We start from the raw sequence: 18,473 nt of genomic DNA on the forward strand, positions 1-18,473 counted from the left end.
GCGTGGGGGCTTATTGCTTCTCAGCATGTGGGATCTTAGTTCCCTGACCAGGGATCAAACCTGCGTAGCCTGCATGGCAAGGCAGATACTTAACCAATGGACCACCAGGGAAGTCCCCAGGCTTCTGTTTCAACTCCAGTGCAGATTGCATGTCATGTCTCAGTTAACTGTTCAGTCATCTCAGCAGGTCACCATTACCGTTCCCATTGTACTCGTGACCCTGTGGATGCTCCGAGAGCTGGAGTTTCCCAAGTTTGTGTGTGTTCAGTTGCTTCGGTTGTGTCTGACTCTTTGAGACCCTAGGGACTGTAGCCTGCCAGTCTCCTCTGTCCGTGGGATTCTCCAGGCAAGAATACTGGCATGGGTAGCCGTGCTTCCTCCAGGGGATCTTCCCGACCTGGGATCAGAAGTGCATCTCCTGCATTGGCAGGTGAATTCTTTGCCCACTGAGCCACCTGGAAGCCCCTTTCCCAAGTTTATTAGCTGTTAAATGGCAGAATTAGAGCTCTACCTCCTGCCTACCCAGGCTGTAAGCATTCCCACCACTGCAGGGAGAAAGAAAGGATGCCTTTTTTTTTTTTTTTAATGCTTTCCTCAACCTCCTGAGGGAACGGGAGAGAATTCACGACTCTCCTCTCCCTTCTCAGCATTTGAGGCCGCTTCCTGGGGACAGAGTTTCTGATGTGGAGGGAGGGGTGAGAGGATGGGCATGGTGTGGTTGGCTGGGGCCTTAGTGGTGAGAGAGCCCGGTGGAGGAGGGGAAACGAGAGGAGAGACAGCAAATTGTTTCTGGATGGAATTTTCCAGACGGGGCCTCAGTCAGAGAACAAATGTGCCTTCTGAATTTTCACTATAATTGTTATTGACCTTCAGTGCAATGAGCAAAATTGCTCTCCCGTACCCCTCCGCCCCCACCCCTTTTTACCAAATTGTTTTCCCTGACTTTTCAAAAATGAAATTTGGCCGCCTAGCCCCAACTGCCGACTATGGGAAAACAAAGCAACTCCTTATGGCCCCAAATGGAGCGTTGGCAATTAATCCATTGATCTCAGTAGAAAACCCTATTGTATCAGGGCCCGCCAGGAGAAAGCTGCATCCTGCCCCTCTCCCGCCCTGCACAGAACGTTCATTGAAGTCAACCCCCAAATTGATGGCAGGATATGGCCCTAAAAGCCTCCAAATTAAAGGGGCCCAGAAAATAATGTTGGCTGGGCAGCGGAAGCCAGGGTGGAGGAGGTGGGGGAGAGTGGGGGAAGGGGCTGAGCTTCCTCTGGAATCCATGGGTAGGAGCAGAATGGCCGGGTGTAGAGTTTCTGGTTGCCCTTGACTCTCTATGCTCCTTAGCTTGCTCTGCAGCCTCAGACCCTCAGACGTCTCGTCTGCTGATTGTTTGGCTTTTTGTTGATGCTGTTGCATGTGTGATCAGTCATGTCCCAGTCTTTGTGGCCCCGTGGACTGTAGCCCTCCAGGCTCCTCTGTCCATGGGATTCTCCAGGCAAGAGTACTGGAGCGGGTTGCCTTTCCTTTCTCCAAGGGATCTTCCCATCCCAGGGATACAACAAGTGTCTCTTGCATTGCAGGCAGATTTTTTACCTTCTGAGCCACCAGGGGAGCAAATAAATGCTAAACAAACATTCAAAGGATGTTAAGCCTTCAAAGAATACCTACAGTATCAGTCGTGTCCTGTTGTAGGTATTATTCTCATTTTACAGTTGGAGAAATTTAGGCACCCCAAGATGGAATGACTTGTTTAAAGACACACAATTGAGTAGTTCATTCTGATCCCAAAAGAGTGTAAGCTCTAGGAAAACCAGGATACTTTTTGTCTTATTCAGAGATACAGCTCCAGTGTCTATAGACCTATATCCAAACTGTTTCTAGTGTGGTGCTGGATATGTAGATGGTGAGCAAGAAATACTGGCTACATAGATGAAAAAACTGTATTTTGCTCTTTTCTAGGATATGTGGGGCCCTAATTCTTCTCTGCCTACCTCATTGCTATATTGCCATTTATCTAGTCCTTACATTTTTTCAGTAATCTTTCTATAAGGATCTTCTGATAAATCCCCCATAAAGTTCAGTTATAGGAGGGAATTGAGTTTCTTCAGACAAATAGAAAAGGTATACTTACTCTAATCTGAAAACAAGAACTATAATGCCTTTAAATTTCCCATTCTATCTTGGCTTCCAAGGAGTTCAGAATTGAATTTGGTGCTTAATTTCATATTTTCCTTGAGTTAGATTTTGAGTAGACTTCCTTCATGAATTTTGTGGTTTTAGTTCTTTCTCTGATTCAATTTTTGGATGTTGAGAAGACAGTCTAGTAATAATAGTGCCCACGATGTCAGTAGGACCGTATGTTGTCCAGAGCCTCCTACATGTCCAAGATCTCTACTGGGAAGCCCTATCCAAGCTCAGACTTGACTATAAGTTTCATTGTTTCTCTACACCAGTAGTTCTAGTAGATTGAGGTGAAGGTGGGATGGGTAATTTTGCCCCTTCAGGGATGTTTGGTAACATTTGGAGGGATCTTCGGTTGTCACTGGCATTAGTGAGCAGAGACCAGGGATGCTGCTTAACCTCCTGCAGTGCACAGGATGGCCCCACAACAAAGAATCATCTAGCACCAAATGTCAATAGTGTCAAGGGTTGATAAACCTTGTTCTATACCTGTGAACTGTCATGAAGCATCTCATGGAAAGAACTTCTCTACTTTTTCCTTCTTTCTTGGCTGAAAGCACTCAAGGAAAGCCTTTGGCCAGGCTTCCCATATGTTCTCTTCTGAGCAGACTATCCACCCCCATCCCCCAACCCCCAGCTTCTGTCTTGCTTACACATGAGAGGAACCCAGACAAATGAGGGCCCTATCTTATCCATCTTCTGATCTTTCAGTTTTGTACAGTTTGTAGCATGGAGACTTTTCTATTTAAGGTACAAGGTGATCTCACATCTTTGGCACTGAGAGAAGAGAGATAATTTCAGAATGAAATAATTTTCTTTTTCTGATTGCCTTCAATTACACAGTCCCAAAGAGGAAGTTAATAAAAATATAGCTCCCCGGAGATCTGTACTGATAAGTTTTAAACAGAGCCTGAATATTTTCGCTGTGTTAGCATCACTGTGATGAAGGCATTCCCCGTGTCCACTTCTGCCATCCTGTGTTCTCTTAGTTGACTGTCAGTAGCAGCAGCCCTTTGGGCCAAGGGACAATTTTACTGCCAACAAGCTAGATCCATCCTGGCACTCTTACAATCTCTAAGCTATAATTTTTCTCCCTCACATCAAGCTGTCTAGTCTAAATTCCTGGGCATCTGCCTTACTTTCCCTGCTTGACACCTCAAGTCTTCCTGGGGCAAAAGTTAGACTCGAACTCAAGCCTCATGAGCTGGAACCCTGCTGCCCATTCTCTTTTCTTTGGTGTGGGCAGAGAGAGGGAAGAGGCTGGTCCTGCTTTCCCGACTCATCCTCCACTGACTGGGTCCTTCCTGCTGTGAACCATGAATGGGATGATTTCCATGGCTCCATATAGTTACCACCCATTTGATTTTCAGCATTGCTTGTGACTGTGTCCCAGTGAGGGATGGTACCTCCTTGGTACTGCCATTAGGAGAGGTGAATTCACGCTCACTTAATCAAGTAGACAGCAATTCATTCCAGAGCATTTAACATTTTGGGCAAAAGTACTGCGTGACAAGCACTATGCCCACTGTTGGGCTCACAAGATTAATAATTTCCCATCACTTGCGCACAAAGAGAACAATTGGAAACATACAGTGCCCCATGCATAAGTGTTGTGACTGAAGTGAGCACAGGGGATTGGTGCCTGGAGGGTACCCATCTCAGGCTGGAGGATGTGCTCAGGGAAGCCTTCCTGGTGGAGGAGATGCCTGAGCCAGGTTGCAAAGGGCTTCTATTGGCTCAACCTGGTGGCTCAGCAGTAGAGGATCCACCTGCAATGTAGGATCTGTGGGAGATGCGGGTTTGATCCCTGGGTCAGGAAGATCCCCTGAAGCAGGGCATAGCAACCTGCTCCAGTATTTTTGCCTGAAGAATCCTATGGAGAGAGGAGCCTGGTGGGCTACAGTCCATAAGGTTGCAAAGAGCTGGCCGCAACTGAAACGATTTAGCTCTCCTTGGCTCAGCCAGCTCCTCTAGCCAGTCTGGTCTCCCCAGCGACTGTGTCACCCTGGCTCTCTTCCTCCTCATTCTTCTCAGCAATCACTCCCAACAACATCTGTGTTACTGTACTTGTGGTGGTCCTTTATTCCTAGACCAAAAAATAAATTAAAACAAGAGAGTGGTGGACCCCTTGATTTGGGGAAACTTTCTATTGGAGAAGTTATACCCCAGCCTGTGAGAAAGTTGTGGATCTCGAAGATTCAACTTGGGTTGACTTCAAGTCGGTAGCCAACAGCTTCAAGGAGCTCACTGTTTCTTGTTAGAAGCAGCTGCAGGGGTGGGGTGGGGTGGGGACACCACACGTGTCAACCAGCTCCAGCCCTGCACCCCATCAGAGAAACCAGCCCTGAGAGGCCAAACCAGGAGGCAAAGTGGTTTTTTAATGTACAGGATAAAGGGACTTAAGATTTATTTATTTATTTACTTATTTGGCTGCAGCCCATCTTAGTTGTGGCACATGGAATCTTTAGTTGTGGCTTGTGGTGTCTAGCTCCTTGACCAGGGATTGAACCTGGGTCCCCTGCATTGGGAATGCAGAGTCTTAGCCACTGGACCACCAGGGAAGTCCCAGGCACAGTATTTTTGGATCTTCTCGACAGCTCTGGGAGATGGAGGTAATTGTCCCCATTGCCTGGCTAAATGCCTTGCTAATAAATGCAGGAGACAGGCTGCAAAAGCAGGGCTTTTCAGTTCAAATCTGCTGCCTTCACACCACCCCATTTTCTTCTCATGGCTGAGACTCTAGGACCGATGAAGAGCAAAGCAGAGCCCTGCCCTAGATTCCCCTAGGGCTTGCTTTTCACCGGGTTGCTTGGGAAATGAAATAGAACCAGAACAGAGCTTATGTGTTCTGTTATGTCACACCTCTTTTTCCCAAGATCTCAAAGGCCTGGGTCCATTTATCTAGATACTCAAATTCTCAACAGGAGCGTTAGATAGATGCTGAGAGGGAAATGCTGTTTTGGAAAGAATGAAACCATTCTTGCAGTGTTTATACTCAATTCCGGAGACCTGGTTAGAAAAATATTTTTAACAAACGGAAGGAAGAGTAACTATGCACTCAACAAAATGTGGGCTGCTCATCGCAGTGAACCTTTGCCCTGGGAGTCTGTTCCCAGGGCAGGGCATGTGCAGCCCCAAACGGCCGTTGGCCGTTAGAAGATGAAAGGGAATCTTTCACCGTTTCCTCCCATTGTCTGAGCTTTCTCCCTGCTTTGTCACCATAACATTCTTTTTTGGAATTCCATTAACATGAAGTTTTTCCCTCCCCCAGAAACAATTAAAAAGAGGAGTTGGCGAAGCCAGCCAGGAAAGACCTGTGGCTCACTCCTAAGTGAGTAACTGTCATGTGTCTTGGAAAGGTTTGCTGCTTCTGATCGAAGAGGTTGGAGCTTGAAGAGGAAAACACAGAAGTATCCTCTCTACTGACTGCAAGACGTTCTTTAGACTCTACAGTGAGGCACTGGGAGGGCTGAACATAACCTGGGGACCAGAAGACCGAGGCCCAGTCTAAATAGGAAGCTTTAAGCACTGGCAACTCTATTTAACTAATAAGGTAACTAACAACTTCAACTGGCTACTACATTTGTATATGTGTATGTGTGAAGCAGTCATTTGTAAGTAAAAGAAAAGGGTACTTGATTGAGGCTATCTGTCCGATAATGTGGTTTTCATCACTGATCTGAGTACTAATCAGGATGAGAAATATATATGACTATATAGAATATATATGTATATTTTCTGTGTAAAATAAGTCTATCATTTATAAAATACTTGTTGTATTCTGGATACTTTGTGAATATTATCTTGGTTAAACCTTATAACCATATTATGTAGTAGGAATTTTTATCCAAAAGTCCATATAAGGAATTAAGGCTAAGAGATCTAGTCAGTAGTGGAGTTAGAATATTTTTTTAAGAGCACTTTTAGATTTACAACAAAATTGAGAGGAAGGTACAGAGGTTGCTAATAATAGCCCTGCCCCTACACATGCACAGCCCCCTGCCAATATCACTCATCAGAATGGTACATTTTTTACCGAGGAAAAACCTACATGTCCATAAACTCTAAGGTAAAGTCCATAATTTACCTTAGAGTTCACTCTTGGTGTTGTACCTTCTATGGGTTTGGGCAAATGTATAATGATTTATGTGTTTCATTATAATATCATACAGAGTCTTTTCAGGACCCTAAAAATCCTCTGTGCTCTGTCTATTCCATCTCCTCTTCCTCCTCACCCTTGCCTACTCCAGCAGCTAGTAACCTTTTACTAGTCTCCATAGTTTTACCTTTTGTAGAATATCATATAGTTATAATCATAGTGTGTAGCCTTTTCAGATTGACTTCTTTCACTTAGTAATATGCATTTAAGTTTCATTCATGTCTTTACATGGCTTGATAGCTCATTTCTTTTTAGCACTGAGTAATATTCCCTTGTCTGGATGTACCAGTGTATTTATCCACCCACCTACTGAAGACATCTCAGTTGCCTCCAAATTTTTTTGCAGTTATAAGTAATAATAAAGCTGCTATGAGCATCCATCCACATGCAGGTTTTTGTATAGACATAAGTTGTCAGCTCCTTTGGTTAAATACCAAGGAGTGTGGTCGCTGGATCATTCAGTAACAGTATGTTTTGTTTTTATAAGAAACTATCCAACTATCTTCCAAAGTGACTGTACATTTTGTGTTCCCACCAGCAATGAAGGAGAACTCCTGTTGCTCCACATCCTCACTAGCATTTAGTATTGTCAACATTCTTGATTTTGGCCATTATAATAGGTGTGCAGTGGTATGTCATTATTTTAATTTGCATTTCCCTGATGACATATGATGTGGAGCATCGATTCACATATTGGGTGGGCCCAAAAGTTCATTTGAACTTTTCCATAAGTTGTTGGAAAAATCCGGATGAGCTTTTTTAGACATCCCAATACTTATTTGCCATATGTATATCTTTTTTGATGGGCTTCCCTGGCAGTTCAGCTGGTAAAGAATCTGCCTGCAATGTGGGAGACCTGAGTTTGATTCCTTGGTTGGGAAGGTCCCTTGGAGGAGGGCATGGCAACCCACTCTAGTATTCTTGCCTGGAGAATCTCCATGGACTGGGAGGCTACAGCCCTTAGGGTTGCAAAGAGTCGGACACAACTGAGCAAGTGGGCACAGCACAGCATTTTCTTTGATGACCTCTCACTTAAAATTGGGCTTGCTTTCTTATTGTTGTTTTAAGTGTTCTTCATATACAATAGTTTATAGTTTAGTACAATAGTACAGTAGTACAATAGTTTATTACTAGATGGAAGGTAATGGCACCCCACTCCAGTACTCTTTCCTGGAAAATCCCGTGGACGGAGGAGCCACAGGCTGCAGTGGGCTGCAGTCCATTGGGTCACTAAGAGCCGGATACGACTGAACGACTTCCCTTTCACTTTTCACTTTCATACATTGGAGAAGGAAATGGCAACTCACTCCAGTGCTCTTGCCTGGAGAATCCCAGGGACAGGGGAGCCTGGTGGGCTGCCGTCTATGGGGTCGCACAGAGTCGGACACGACTGAAGCGACTTAGCAGCAGCAGCAGCAGATGTGTCTTTTACAAATATTTTCTCCTAGTCTGTGGCTCATTCTTTTAACATGGTCTTTCACAGAGCAGAAGTTTTTACTTTTCATGAAATTCAGCTTATCAATTATTTCTTTCAAGGATTTTGTTTTTGGTCCTGTGTCTAAAAAGGCATGACCATATTCAAACTTATTTGGTTTTCCCCTGTGTATTTTCTAAGAGTTTTATCATTTTGCATTTTACAATTAGATCTGTGATCTACTTTGTGTTAATTTTTGTGAAGGAGTTTGTGTAAAGATTCTTCTTCTTTTCTTTTTTGCATATGGATGGATGGCCGGTTGTCCCACCATCATTGGTTGAAAAGACTGTCTTTGTTCCATTGTATTCCCTTGGCTTCTTTGTCACAGATCAGTTGATAGTATTTATGGGGATATGTTTCCGGGATCTCTGTTTTTTTCCATTGATCAGTTTGCAATTCTTTTACCAATAGCGCACTGTCTTGATGGCTGTAGTATTATAGTAAGTTTTGAAGCTGAGGAGGGTCAGTCCTTCAATTTTGTTCTCCTTCAGTACTGTGCTTTCTCCTCTGGGTCTTTTGCCCTTCCGTATAAACTTTAGAATCAATTTGTTGGTATCTATGAAATAACTTTCTGGGATTGTGATTGGAAGTGCACTGAATCAGTAGCTCAAGTTGGGAAGAATTGACATTTTGACTACACTTTGCCTTCCTAGCCATAAACATGGAGTATCTCTCCATTTCTTTAGTTCTTGTTTGATTTCATTCATCAAAGTTTTGTGGTCCTCATTTAGATCTTTTACATATTTTGTAAGATTTATACCTAAGTATTTTGTTTTCTTGAGTAGTAGTCTTTTTAATTTCAAATTCCACTTATTCATTATTGGCATATAGGAAAGTAACTGACTTTTATACATTAACTTTTTATTTGCAACTTTTCTATGATTGCCTTATAGTTTCAGGAGTCTTTTTTCTTTTTCTTTTTTGTTAGTTATTCCGAATTTTTTACTTAGATGATCATGTCCTCTGCAAACAGTCTTATGTCTTCCTTCCCAAACTGTGTACTTTAGAATTTCTTATTCTTGTCTTATTGCATTAGTAAAGACTTCCAGTATGATGTTAAATGGAGCAATGAGAAGGGACATCCTTGCTTTGTACCTGAACTTAGTGGGAAATTTTCATTTTCTTATCATTAAATATGGTGTATAAGCTGTAGGATTTTTGTGGATAGTCTTTATCAAGTTGAGAAAGTTCCTGTACATTCCTGGTTTACCCAGTTTTCATCATGAATGGGGTTTTTAAATTTTAAAAAAATTTCATTGGAGTATAGTTGATTTACAAAGTTGTGTTAGTTTCAGGTGTATAGCAAAGTGAATCCGTTATACATATATCCACTCTTATTTAAGATCCTTTCCCCGTATAGGCCGTTACAGAGTATTGAGGGGTTCCCTGTGTCCCTAACTAATAGGATAACTAATAGGAGGGCCCTATTAGTTATCTATTTTATATATAGTAGTGTGTATATCGGAGAAGGCAGTGGCACCCCACTCCAGTACTCTTGCCTGGAAAATCCCATGGATGGAGGAGCCTGGTGGGCTGCAGAGCATGGGGTCGCTAGGAGTTGTACACGACTGAGCAACTTCACTTTTACTTTTCACTTTCATGCACTGGAGAAGGAAATGGCAACCCACTCCAGTGTTCTTACCTGGAGAATCCCAGGGACGGGGGAGCCTGGTGGGCTGCCGTCTCTGGGGTTGCACAGAGTCAGACACGACTGAGGCGACTTAGCAGCAGCAGCAGCAGTGTGTATATAGCCTGGTGGGCTGCAGTCCATGGGGTCACAGAGAGTCGACATGGATGAACACTGCCCAAGAAGAGGAAGAGTGTATATATATCAATCCCCATCTCCCAATATATCTCTTTGCCTTCTACCCCTTTGACAACCATAAGTTTGTTTTCTATATCAGATACTCTATGTCTGTTTTGTAAGTTCATTTGTACCCTTTAAAAAAAAAAGATTCCACATAATAAGCGATATCATATTATATTTGTCTTTCTGTGTCTGACTTACTTCACTCAGTATGACAATCCCTAGGTCCTTTCATGTTCATGAATGGGTTTTACCATGAGTTGGATTTTTTCAAATAGGTTTTCTTCCTCTATTGATATGAGTATGTGATTTTCCTATTTTAGTTTATTGATACAATGGATTATATTAAATATTGAACCAGCCCTGCATACCTGGAATAAACCCCACTTGGTTGAATTAGGATTCTGCTCTTTCTGATTCAAAAGCCGCTCCTCGCACCACTGCATTCAAACACCCCTGTGGCCTCTAATGCTCATATTAGTATTTGGCATGCACAGTCTTGTAGTCATTCATACGTTCAGTCAAGGGGCTGTCAGGTACTGTTCTAAACAGGAAGATTCCAAGTTATAGAAGATGGCTTTTACTAGTTATCTAAAATTTGTGAACTTCAAGTATGTTTACAATTTGTAAATGGAAATATTAATATTTACCTGAAGATTTGTTTGGGAGGATTTCTTGAAAGACATGTATGTAAAACATCTCAGGTTGTGCTTGGCATATGGTAGGTATTCGTATAAGATTCTTGGCACACTCACACTGGTCAATTTGAGAAGAATAATTATTTAAGGAGTTACAGACAGGGTTAGAGAAAGCAACAAAGGACAGTGCTCAGTCCTGTCTATCGCTACCTAGCTAGACAGAGCTAATAACAGAAGGGGGATTTTAACTGTCCTCAGGCCTAAAGGAGTGAGAGGAAGGACCAGTTATGCAACCAAAAGGTGTAGCCATATAGAGAGGGCCACTTTTCAGGAGCTGTGGGCTTCGGAGGAGTTCCATTAACCCACAGCCACCTGACACTGACGGAGCCGGGGGAGCCAATACCTGAACCTCGCTCTCCTCTCACTTCCTGATCTCCTACTGGTGGTTCCCACTGGCCAAATCCAGCTGAAAGCCAGAGCACAAGGGGGCCAACTGATGTTCTTTATAAGGTCAGCCTTCTGGGGCAGAGAGTCAGGTGAGATACGGGGAAAGTAGATCTGGATGGGCAAATGGAGACTGTCCAGCAGAACGCACTGAATCCAAATTCCCACTCTGAAATTGTTTCCGGTCAAATCAATATCCACAACACAGGGAAGAGTCTATTACAGTAGGTTTGAGCTGGATGAACTTCCCCTTCATATTTGTCACAACCTGTCATGGTTCTCCAGCGTCTAACAAAACGTAGACTCTAAGCAGGCTTTGAAGGTCCGCTATAATGGGACTTGGATCGTCTGGAGTCTTCCTCTCACTTGATATTGTGATTGATGTTGATGTTGTGAGCAAACTGGATTGCTCACCGTGGCAATCATGGAAGTCATAAGCCCTGTCATGACTCCATGCTTTGGCTGAACTGCTTCTGACAGCCCAGCAGGTCCTGGTCTCTTGCCATCGCCCCTGCTTTTCCAGCTCTTGGGGCACATCCCACTGCTCGCAGCTCCCTTATCATCTTAGGATCATTTTTCCTTTGCTTCTGCAGTTTGTGGCCTGCTTGTTATGATAGGATATACTCCATTCAACAAATATTTTGCTCCACAAACACTAAATACCCATTGAGCTCCTGGCCCTTAAAAAAAAAAAGGAACTATGTGGGGTATTAGGACTGGTTTTTGCCCCTAAGAAGCTCATGTTCTTCCCAGGATTAGAACTCTCCTGTTACTTGGCAATCTTCCTTCTAGACTGTGGGTGTCTTGAGGGCAGGGTATCTGTTTAATTCTCTTTGTACTTCCAGTGCTTAGCAACTGTTTGGCACAGGAGTCCTTCAGAAAATGTGAAGCCATAGAAGAAACAAGGATGGAAAGAGGGAGGAAGGAAGGAAAAAAGAAATGAATTAATTTATTCCACAATGATTTGCTAAGTGCTTACAATGTACACTCAACATTCAGAAAACTAAGATCATGGCATCTGGTCCCATCACTTCATGGGAAATAGATGGGGAAACAGTGGAAACAGTGTCAGACTTTATTTTTGGGGGCTCCAAAATCACTGCAGATGGTGATTGCAGCCATGAAATTAAAAGACGTTTTCTCCTTGGAAGGAAAATTATGACCAACCTAGATAGCATATTCAAAAGCAGAGACATTACTTTGCCAACAAAAGTCCGTCTAGTCTAGGCTATGGTTTTTCCAGTGGTCGTGTATGGATGTGAGAGTTGGACTGTGAAGAAAGCTGAGTGCTGAAGAATTGATGCTTTTGGTGTTGGAGAAGACTCTTGAGAGTCCCTAGGACTGCAAGGAGATCTAACCAGTCCATCCTGAAGGAGATCAGTCCTGGGTGTTCTTTGGAAGGACTGATGCTAAAGCTGAAACTCCAGTAATTTGGCCACCTCATGCGAAGAGTTGACTCATTGGAAAAGACCCTGATGCTGGGAGGGATTGGTGGCAGGAGGAGAAGGGGACAACAGAGGATGAGATGGCTAGATGGCATCACTGACTTGATGGACATGAGTTTGAGTAAACTCCAGGAGTTGGTGATGGACAGGGAGGCCTGGCGTGCTGCGATCCATGGGGTCGCAAAGAGTCGGACACAACTGAGTGACTGAACTGAACTGAACTACAATGTGCCGGGCCCTGATATACAATGAATAGTACAGGTTACACACAAGAAGGGTGTGTTGCTGTGTGTGTGTGTGTGAGCACACACATGTGCATGAAGTCTGAGCAATTGGTGATGAATGCCTGCAGAGTCCCGAGGAAAAATCAGAGGATGCTCTCTTGACCTCAGCTTTCTGAACTGAAGCTTTCATAATCCAGACGAGAGAAGAGAAGGGATCTGTTTCAATGTCCGACTGAGTGATTGAAGGATGGTGTGAGAAGACTCTTCAAACAGTTTCTGAAAGCAGGTGATTTTTTGCAAATGAGGGCTTGTCGGCATATGGTATTTGGATGATATAATTTCTTTAATTGAAAGTGTTATCTTAACCAGAGAGTTTTGCAAAACCCCAAAACAAAGACATCTGTTGCTGTTTTTGTTCTTTTCCCCAGCAAACAATCTGGTGGTGAAAAATAGGAATGACTAAATGGAACGCCAGGGAAACTTGTGGACATGAAAAACAAACCCCTACATCTTTAAAAGGGGGGCAATTAATCAAGGCACAAGGCAAGCAGCTTGTCACAAGAGCCTTCATGTGACATCTTGGGTCCTGAAGCTCTATTTCTTTATATAACAATAATTATCAAGAAAGAACCAAGGGGGTGGGTTTGTGGCAAATTTAATGCATTTCTCTGTTGTTTGGGGACCTTAACTGTCAGCTCTGTGCTGCTGGTGCCTTGGCCTTGTCTCCAGGTGGAGGCCCTTTGATCCACTGGTCTCCTGGACATCTCTTCCTGATGCACCTCAAACTCAGGTGATCAAAACTGACCTCATCAATCCACCAGAACAGCTTCTCATAATTCTCCATTTTGGGGAGTGCCCCACCACTTATTCAGTCCCCCAGGACCTTCCCCCTCCTGGAGACCCACACAAGCCGAAATCAAGGCACATGGCTTCCCTTGGAAAGATCCTCCACTCTGCTCGCTTTTCCTCACCCCCACTACCACAGCATCCTTCCCTCAGATTGTTGCCATGGCCCTGCCTCGCTCCAGACCTGTATCTCACCCTGACCCCTGAATCAGTCAGGCTCATGGCAGGAGGCAGAACTCGTCTCACATGGTTCAACTGAAGAGACATAAACGAAGACGCAGAGAGGTGGGGGCAGGGTTAGTGTTACGAACAAGGAATATCGAGGCACCCAGAGACTAGGAAGTGCTGGAAGCTGTTACCACCACTAGGACGGGAGAGACAAGGGAATAAATAAAGATGATGAAGCAAAGAGAGAACTAGAACCATGGAGGAAGGACTACTTGGTGGGAAATATCGGAAAGGCTATGCGGCAGCAGGGAGGGGACGGGGAAGAAATCAGGTGATGACTGCTTCCTCTGCCCTGCCTGCTGGAGCTTCCTTCCCACTGTTTGAACACAGAAGTCCAGTTCCAGGGGGTGCAGAAGGTGCAGTCAGCAGAGGTCCGTCTCCTGGGGCACAGAGCTGCAGAGAAGGGCTGAGGTTGGGCCTGGGAATATGGAAGAGAAGGACTGTGGATGCATAGCCTCTCCCCTCTTATCTGTTCTACACTCTGATATCCATGTGCTCATTCTAAGACCCTGGTGATGACTCTTCTTGAACTGAACCACCTTTTCTTCTAGAGTCGTTTGCTTCCAATTCAGTCCACACACACAGCATTCAGCATCACACTAGTGACTGGGAGTCACGTCTAATTCATGTAACCTGTCACTCTTGGTCTCTTCTCTGAGACCACTAATCTCATGCTCTGCTGTGAAACCATCCTGTCCTTCAAACCCTCTCTTTAGCCCCTCTCCCACTCCCCCACCCTCACCAGTTTTGAACCACTTTCAAAACTCTCCAAAGCTCCTTAAATTGACACTGAACATTCCTTTGACCCTTTCTGACCTCCCTAGTCCTGTTTCTTACCACTCCTGGTCCTTACTCAATACAGTAGCTCTATTGTATTGCTCCTAAATACACCATGTTGGCCCACATCTCCATGCCTTAGTAAATGTTCCCCTCTTTCCCTGGAATACCCTCTTCTTCCTGTCCAAACGTGCTCAATACCTGCCTGGGAAACTGCAAGTCTTCCAAACCTAGTTTAGATGTCACCTCCTCCAGGAAGACTTCTCTAACTGTCCCACTCGCCTTCCTGAATTAATCACACCTGCCTTAGAGCAACCTTCATTATATCTATTTTTGCACTGTTGATACACTTGTGGATTGTTTTTAAACCTATCTGTAACTCCCAGCCAGACTGGCAGCTCCTTGAAGGCAAAGACTGTATATCATGCATCTTTGCATCCCAGCTGATCGCCATAGTGCTTGGAACTTTAAAACTGTTCAGTAAACATTTAAGGAAGAAAAGAAAACAAGAGAAGGAAGGAGGGAAGAGGGAGGAAGAAGGAAATCATTTTAGCACCTCAAAGCCTTTTCAAGTACATTACCTCATCTGATCTTCACAAACAGTTTAAATGCTGGGGTAGGAATGTCTGGGTTTCCCTAGTGGCTCAGTGGTAAAGAGTCCACCTGCAATGCAGGAGATGTGGGTTCACTCCCTGGGTGGGGAAGATCCTCTGGAGAAGGAAATGGCAACCTACTCCAGTATTCTTGCCTGGGAAATACCATGGACAGAGGAACCTGGTGGGCTACAGTCCATGGAGTTGCAAAAGAGTCAGACACAACTTAGGGACTAAACAGGTATCCTAGGTAACAGGAATGGTTACCTAGGATAGGCACTAAGTCTCAGAAGAGATGGGAGGAGGCAGCAGTGAGAAGAGCTGAGAATTGGGAATCAGCAAATCGGATTTGAGCTCCAGGTCTCTAACTTATGGGATATGAGTTCTTTTCTGAACTAAAAGCTTCTCTCTGAGTCTTCGCTTCATCTTTGCAAATTGGGCATAATAATGATTTTTACCTCCCAGAGCTGTGGGCGAGCCAATGTGTGAAGATGTTTCATGCACTACACAGGGACAGACAAATAAAAGGGATATTAGGACCACTTTTCAGCATGCACTGCCATTTTTAGTAGTTCTGATTGACTGATTGACATCTTCCCAGCTGTCCTACCTTTTATGCCCAAACGAACAGAAGACTCTTCCCACAGTGGGAAAGTTTCTCCTTGGATTTTCAGAGTTGTAATGGAAGCCCCAGAACACACCTGGAGACCACCTAGACCAGTCATTTGTCTGAAAATACTAAGGTCACCCACTACCAGCTTCTGTGACAAGGGGACACAGGTTTTGCACACAAGTGGCCACTCACTGTAGTACAGTGGCCCCTTCCATCTTTGGAAGACTCTGGTTGTCAGAAACTTCTTCCTTTGAGCAAAATCTGTCTCTCTATAGTTTTCTCATACTGTCTGTGGTTCTAGGCTTTGGGGCCAGCCAGGAGAGGTCTATCTATGCTCATTCCAAGGGACTGTCTCTTCTGAAATGAAGGTAACTCTGTTGTCCTCTAAATTGTTTCTAAGCCAAGTATTTCTCATCCTTCAGATGTTCTTCATCATAGAGTCTTTGAAACCTTTATTAGTCTGAGGGTCTTATCAGAATTTTTCTGTCTGCTAGTAATTCCTCATTCAGACCTGTACCAAATCACTTGATTGCTTCTCTTAAGGATATCAACACCACAGCAAGCCGCTGTATGTCTAAAACAATAACTCCATGTATGGGGGAGGGGCTCCTATGTCCAGATGGAATAACTGAGGTTCTGTGAAGTGCCTGCTTGCCCAACTTCATGTAGATGGTAAACAGTAATGTAGGGCTTATATCCAAAGCCATCTGGCTTCCAGAGCCCTATGTTTTCTATTTCCAGTTATACCTTCTCTTGCTCCAGTCAAGAGATGGAAAAAAGAACAGAAGTGTTCACTGGTTGATCTCCCCCACTGAAGAGCAGTCTCCTTCATGAGAAGATGTGATGGGGCTGGTTCCTAATCATCAACAGAGCCTTCCATATAAGAAGCACTTGAAAAGTGATGATCTCATCATCATCATTATTAAATGCGTTCCAAAGCTTGCCAATTGATAAATTTTCCAAGTGATTCTGAGATCTCCATGTAATATATAAGGAAGAATTTTGGAATCATGTTACTCAAACATGTTACTCGAAGTGTGATCTGTGTACTGTTATCAGTTGGGTGTCAATCTGCAAACTCTTATGGGTCCCTGATGAGATCAGTACAGAAATTGAGAGCAAATTGAGAAATATTACAGAAATTTGGCATCCCTATGGCATAAAATTATGTGATTTTGTATTTCACAAAAGATTGAGACTAAAAACCTGGTCCGTCACCATAGACATTCTGAGAAGCAGGGACGCAACCCATTTACCCAATGATTGGTTCTATTGGGTTGGCCACAGAGTTTGTTTGGGTTTTTCCATAAGATGTTATAGAAAGACCCAAACAAGTTTTATGGCCAGCACAGTAGTTCCTTTGTAGAAGGACTTGAACTTCATGTGGATAGTAGAATCAGTTTAGCTCAGCTTGGCAAAATGCCAGCCACACTCACCTACTGTGTGTTGTGTAGTGTACCAGGGGCTGTGGGAAATGCAGGGATGAGCAAGGTGTTGGGTCTTCCACACGTAGCACTCAGCTCGACTGTGAACACAGAATAGATGCTCAGGAAATGTTGTTGAATTCAAGCTTTACTTGAATGTCATTTGCAATCCTGCAGGCTACCAGAAGCGGGGCTATCTTCAGGACTCCTTAAACCTGGTGGAGAATCCCTGAACACGTGGCCTACAGTGGTGAGTTGTAAGCAACACAAAGTAGGCTTCCCTTTTGTGGATCTCCAAGTGTTTTGCAGAAAAGGAGAGACCGAGACCCCCAGTATTTAACCATGTACTTGCTTGGGCTGTTTTGTTCTCTTCCTGGTAGTCATATCTTGCCAATGGGGCTGCTTACTTTTGGAAAGTAGAGGCTACATCTTAAGACCACATTGTCTCAAATTCAAAGACATACTTTTCCTTTCAAATTTCATTTTTTCTGAAATCTGTATGGATCTTACAGTTGATATGTACATATTACATAACCTCTCTTTCCTTCTCTTCAACCTGAAAGTTATTATATTAGCAATGTTTCTTTAAATCAATGTTATCTTAGAATTGAGAAATACTGTAATTCTATATGTGAGAGAATACAGGTATTAGCTAACCTTGTTGTGGTAATCATTTTGCAATATATGTGTATCAAATCATTACACTGTATACTTTAAACATACACATGGTATGTGTCAATATCTTAATAAATCTGGAAAAGGAAAAAAAAAAAGAAATACTGAATTTCATGGTACTCAAATCACTCTCAGCACCTTGCTGGACATATGTAGAATGCTCCATAAATAGCCCCTGGTTGGTTTATTACCTTCTGTTTTTAGAAACATAATTTGGAGTCCTCTTAAAGCAGTATCTTTGCTGTTTTTGTTTAGTGGCTAAGTTGTATCTGATTCTTTGAGACCCCGTGGACTGTAGCCCACCAGGCTCTTCTGTCCATGGGATTCTCCAGGCAGGAATATTGAAGTAGGTTGCCATTTCCTTCTCCAGGGGACCTTTCTGACCCATGGATCAAACAAAAGTCTCCATCATTGCGGGCAGATTCTTTACCACTGAGCCACCTGGGAATCCCTACAGTCGAAATATATATTTGTTTACTAATTTAGCCCTAGGAGCAATCCTTTCTCACTAGTAGCTTTATTCCTGCTCAATGGATGAGGAAACTGAGGCTCAGAGGGAGAAGCTATGGTTTGAGCAGGGCCAACAACAGGTTGGAGAAGGCAATGGCACCCCACTCCAGTATTCTTGCCTGGAAAATCCTATGGACGGAGGAGCCTTGTAGGCTGCAGTCCATGGGGTCGCTAGGAGTCGGATACGACTGAGCGACTTCACTTTCACTTTTCACTTTCATGCATTGGAGAAGGAAATGGCAACCCACTCCAGTGGGTTCTTGCCTGGAGAATCCCAGGGACGGGGGAGCCTGGTGGGCTGCCATCTATGGGGTCGCACAGAGTCACTGAAGTGACTTAGCAGCAGTAGCAGCAGCAACAACAGGTCATTTGCTGAACTGAGAGTCCGTGCCCTTTCCACTGTTCCAAGCTGGTCATCTGTGTGCCTTGCAAAGC

General features: G+C 43.9%; 1 long non-coding RNA gene and 1 other non-coding gene across 2 annotated transcripts; one reads left to right on the forward strand and one right to left on the reverse strand.

Moving 5' to 3' along the window:
* Nucleotides 1-4,669: 4,669 nt before the first annotated feature.
* TRNAG-CCC (transfer RNA glycine (anticodon CCC)) lies at nt 4,670-4,742 on the reverse strand. The gene has a single exon. It is a non-coding gene; the product is annotated as a tRNA-Gly (tRNA).
* Nucleotides 4,743-5,486: 744 nt separating this feature from the next.
* On the forward strand, nt 5,487-17,630 carry LOC132657902 (uncharacterized). The gene is made up of 2 exons (XR_009596691.1): nt 5,487-5,734; nt 17,031-17,630. It is a non-coding gene; the product is annotated as an uncharacterized LOC132657902 (long non-coding RNA).
* Nucleotides 17,631-18,473: the final 843 nt, after the last annotated feature.

This window comes from Ovis aries, chromosome 1, assembly GCF_016772045.2.
Source record: "Ovis aries strain OAR_USU_Benz2616 breed Rambouillet chromosome 1, ARS-UI_Ramb_v3.0, whole genome shotgun sequence".
Lineage (NCBI taxonomy): Eukaryota > Metazoa > Chordata > Mammalia > Artiodactyla > Bovidae > Ovis > Ovis aries.